The following is a 4961-nucleotide window of genomic DNA, read 5'->3' as shown; positions in this document are numbered from 1 at the left end:
CTAACTCATTTACACATTAAGCCCTTGGCTTGAATTTACATGTAATACATCAAAAGGAAATAAGACAACAAAAGTGTGTCCGCCTCTAGCCTCCCAAGCTATGTCCTTGGAGGTGGCATGCTACCTGTACCTGAAAATGATATTCCCATATAGGGTGAGCCACAGCCCAGTAGAGATATGCTAAACACAGTATGAGCAATGACTAAGACATTAGCAATTGATAAGTGTTCAATTTCCATAAACCAATTCATAATCCATTTCCATTTCTTATCAATTTCACAATTTCCATCAATGGCTCAGAACCTGGCCAACCACTTATATGAGACCAAGACTCATATTAAACGTTTTCCATTTTTTTACAATAGATAAACACACAGGTTATATCAATATCTCAACAGATAAGCATACAAGCTATATCCACATTTCAACAGATATGCATATTAGCTATATCAACACTTCCCATGACAAGCATATGAGCTGTATCAACACATTATCTGACAAGCATATAAGTTGTATCAGTGGAGTCCATCCCCTATCTCCTCCCACACAACATCCGGTTTAGAGGTCCATCCCCTATCTTCCCCTAAACCGTGGAGTACATCCCCTATCTCCTCCCACACACACAATGCATATATACACAAATGTCATATACACAATCAATCAATACATAACATTAATGTATTCTATCAACTGTCATACTCTATGACATATCCAATTGATTAGTTTTAGTTTGCCTAATCATCATGCATTGTCTACAACAATCAAAACTACCCTCCACCGGTAGCCCAAGCAGTTATTTCTAAACAGATAATAAAAGCTCCAACAGATAAAATATCAATGTTTCAAAAGTGGGCGATTAACAAATCCAACTCCACTATTCTACCATATAATGAGTCAACTTCATTATTTCCAACTTAATTCCAAATATCAACATTTTTCCCAAATTAATTATACCAATTAATTTACACAACGAATTAGGGCTTTCTCCTCCATTTTCCAATATCGACCCAATGGCCCATATATCAACAATCAACATCAATACCACTATTTTGAAACTCAAAATACTCATTTTAGAATCAAAATAATAAAACCCTCTTTGACATTTTGAAACCCTAAGTCCCAAAATTTCCCAACTTCAACACTTAATCAAAATCACCAAAAATCTATGTTAAAGACCATAAAAGTGAGTAGGAATCCCTACCTCAATTTCGGAGCCCAAGAGGAGAAGATGTAGAAAACTAAAATGCTCCAAACTCCAAGATTCACGGATCAAAACGAAGCCCTCGACGATCAACACAACTTTTACAAAGGGCAAAGGGAGGGAAAGCACTCTAACTAGATCAAACCCTAGAGAGAAGGGAATTTCTAGAGAGAGAGGCTCTCAAAATATCTTTTTAGAAAGTAGGAGAGAGAGAGAAAGTGTAGAAAGTGATTCAAAAATGCCTAGCTGCCCTCTGTTATACGACATTCCCGCTCGAGCGAAAAACACAACGCTCGAGCGTCAAGAACAAAAATCTGGACACGCTCGAGCGCAATAAGGCCCGCTCGAGCGTCAAGACACAAAAGTAAAGCACATCTGCTCGAGCGCGAAAACCAGTCCGCTCGAGCGTAGATTTCCCCCTCCCAGAACTTATACCCAGGAAGTACTACCCGCTCAAGCGCTAACAAACCCGCTCGAGCGCCACCGCTCGAGCGTAAACAAACCCGCTCGAGCGCAAAAATCACATCTGCAGAAGTTTTGCAGGAACCTGAAATACTGGAGGTGTGCAATACCCGCTCGAGCGCAAGAAGACCCGCTCGAGCGGATCGCCTAAAAACTGAACAACAAGGAATTGAAACCAAGGCCTAACCAACCTGTAACAACCCTGTTCAAAACATCCTAAAACTCAATCAAGTGGAATTAAAGGACGACAACAAGATAAATACCACTACCAACTTCACGGAACCGAGTCCGGAATACAACAGAACAGTAAAGGGACAACCGGGATCACTATAATTTCAAATTTCAAGCATAGGAGATGAATTGTATTTGAACTTGCTGTTGAATTTTGCATCCAACTGCTGAATTTGTTACTGTTGCTGTTTGTGCCTCACAATCTGCCACAATTGCTACTGCAATGTGTGGGTGTTTTGTATTTTTTTTGTATTTTTTTTTTTTTTGAGTTCATGTTCTAATCCATTTATAGTAAAACTTAGGGCTTTTGGAGTCAACATGAGAATAGCACAAATTCCATTTTGTTTCTAGTAGCATTTGAAGATGAGTGCATTTGGGTTATTGTAAAATTTGAGATGTGTTTGTTAAACAAATCAGGACAAAAGAAGAATACGTACTTCATTTTGTTTGGCTACCCAAATGTTATTGCGCATACTCTTTCGTACCATATCTTATTTTGGATTATGTTGACATATTTGCATATAATTTAATTCGCATCATATGTTTTGTGTGTGCAATGCATGCCTAGTAAGAGGCAATTCCTCCTTGCAATGCATTCCACCACTAGGTAAACCATGTTGAAATAAAGTTTTGAATCTTATTGATGTACCGAAAATAATTTGCAAAAATTTCTTTCATATGAGGTGTCCCTCTTCTCCTTGATATGAGTTGTTCCTTGTTTACACACTGAACCTTTTTTAGCCAACGAGTCTCTAGCTGATAAGAAGAAACAAACCATTACATTCAACCCTTAAACCAAAAAAATCATTACTACTTCATTAAACAAAAAAAAACTATTACATTCATTATCACTTCAACAAAATGGTAGTGATCCACTATATATTACATACACATTCCACCTAGAAGTCATTTTAGCATTACATACAAGTCATACTCATTCTACACCACATTACATACACTATTTCAAATACACTATTTATCAAAAAAACATACACTATTTCAAATACACTAGAATGACAACTACCACCAACAACACAACAAGCAAAGCCGTAATTCAACTTATCACCAACTCTTTCGATCACCATTGCCATGTCTCTACATTGTTTCCTACTCTTTATAGTCATGTCTTTGAGCTCCCTATTCAAGATAATTACTTCTCTAAGAGTAGACAAGACATCCATGCACTCTTCAAGAATATCATTCTCGACCACCTTCAAATTATGCTGCATACGTAGAGAAATCCACCACTTAAAGAACTTACAGCCATTCACAGAATAAAGGCATACAAAATATAAGCAATTTGGGTTACCCGTTGACTGAGTAATCTTAACCATAGCTTTGTTTCCGTATCGACAATTGCGATTGTCGAATCTAACTTCATGAATGCTGGCCATACTTGCATTTGACGTTGAGATTGACCTACAAAAAAATATCAAATAGCAAAAATCATTTATAATATCAAGTAACCTCCAAGATTCAACAAAGAGCAAAGAGAAGCAAAGAGCATTCTCTTTTCTTTTTGTTTTCTCAATTAATAAATCCACAATCTCCAATTTATCTTCATCCAATGGATTAAGAGAGCAAAGAGCATTCAACAAAGAGCAACCTCTTACTGACTTAATTTGGTTTGTGAACAAATTTTATTCTTATTTCTCTTTTTTTTATTTCTCAATTAATAAATCCACAATCTCTAATTTATCTTCATCCAATGGATTAGATTCAACAATCTTCAATTTATGCACAATCTACAATTTGTTGCCTGTCCATTTTCATGCACAATCTCTAATTTATCTTCATCCAATGGATTAAGAGAGAGGTGGTGTTGTTGCCTACCCATTTTCATTCTCTAATCAAAATAAATATTCCCACTTTCTTTTCTTTTCTTTATGGATTTTGTTAAATTTATACCCATGCAATGGATAATATATATATATATACTGCTCTTCTCTTTCTAGAAGTCAATAATCTGTATGTATATAATCACTCTCTTAGGTATATTATCAATGTGGAGACACTTAGAAAATTGTCTTGCATAATCTTGCATATAAGCAGGGTTGGTGAGATTAAGACTTGAATGAGTTTTTGAATGCATTATGAGTTGAACTTTACATGGAGAAAATCAAATTAAGTAGATTACTAACAAGAATGAGTCATTGTATTCATCAACAATACGCCAACAACAACAATGTAAATACTCTCCTAAAACAACAATAAAAATCTAACATGAAATTATAAACCCATGAACAATATGAAACTATGAACACAATTTATATGTTCAGTGCAGAACCACTATCATGCACAATGAAAACCTTAATTTTTTAAAGCCCCAAATCAAAGCTCTATTTTTTTTTTAAATTTCAAATCTGCTTTACTTTCTCAATCAAAATCCTAACTTTATAATATAGATTTAAAATTAGATTTTAGAGTTTAGAGGAGAAAGCTATCTAGATTTCAGAGTTTAGAGGAGGAACCTAGTTCAATCTACGGCGTGAGAGAGCTCCAGCAGACAATAATGGATAAAGACTGATGATCTTCTCAAAAGATTTCTTCACTCCGACAGATAACAATGACTGATGGACAATGGTCACCGGTGAAGAATGGTGGACGGTGGACGCCAGTAGAGAATGACGACAATGGCTGGGATCGTTCGTTTATGCATCTCCTCTCTCTCTCTCTCTTCATTTGTTGTCTCTCTTCTCTTTAACATTTTTGGGGATTTTGGATTTGAATATTTTTTTTTACGCTGAAGCAATCTGAGCCACAGATTACTTAATAGGGTGACGTAACGCAATATGGGCCGTCCCTTGGAGGAAATACTGGAGAGAATGACTGGAGATGATTTGAACGAGTCAAGAGCCTCTCCTTGCAAGCTTGTGCTTGCGTCCGTCCTTGCAGGCCTTCGGGTCTACTTTTAGGCCCAATTTTGATAATCCAAACCGTTTATATTTTATGATTTATTCAGTATATCATACCTGTAAAAAATCAAGTTGATCGGATATCAGAAAGTATGTGTTTGAAAAATTGAACTAAACACTATTTTTTAAAGAATTTAATAAACAGTTTTCCG

The 4961-nt window shown here is 36.0% G+C and overlaps 1 long non-coding RNA gene across 1 annotated transcript; it reads right to left on the bottom strand.

The window, feature by feature from the left end:
- Positions 1-2684: 2684 nt before the first annotated feature.
- Positions 2685-4673, bottom strand: LOC114269155 (uncharacterized). The gene is made up of 3 exons (XR_003631526.2): positions 4366-4673; positions 3204-3313; positions 2685-3117 (listed from the first exon to the last, which is right to left on the bottom strand). It is a non-coding gene; the product is annotated as an uncharacterized LOC114269155 (long non-coding RNA).
- Between the last annotated feature and the right edge of the window lie 288 nt (positions 4674-4961).

The sequence above is a fragment of the Camellia sinensis genome, chromosome 1 (genome assembly GCF_055761805.1).
Source record: "Camellia sinensis isolate YWXY chromosome 1, ASM5576180v1, whole genome shotgun sequence".
NCBI lineage: Eukaryota > Viridiplantae > Streptophyta > Magnoliopsida > Ericales > Theaceae > Camellia > Camellia sinensis.
Note: the sequence above shows the minus strand (reverse complement) of the source record. Positions and strands in the feature narration are given on the sequence as shown.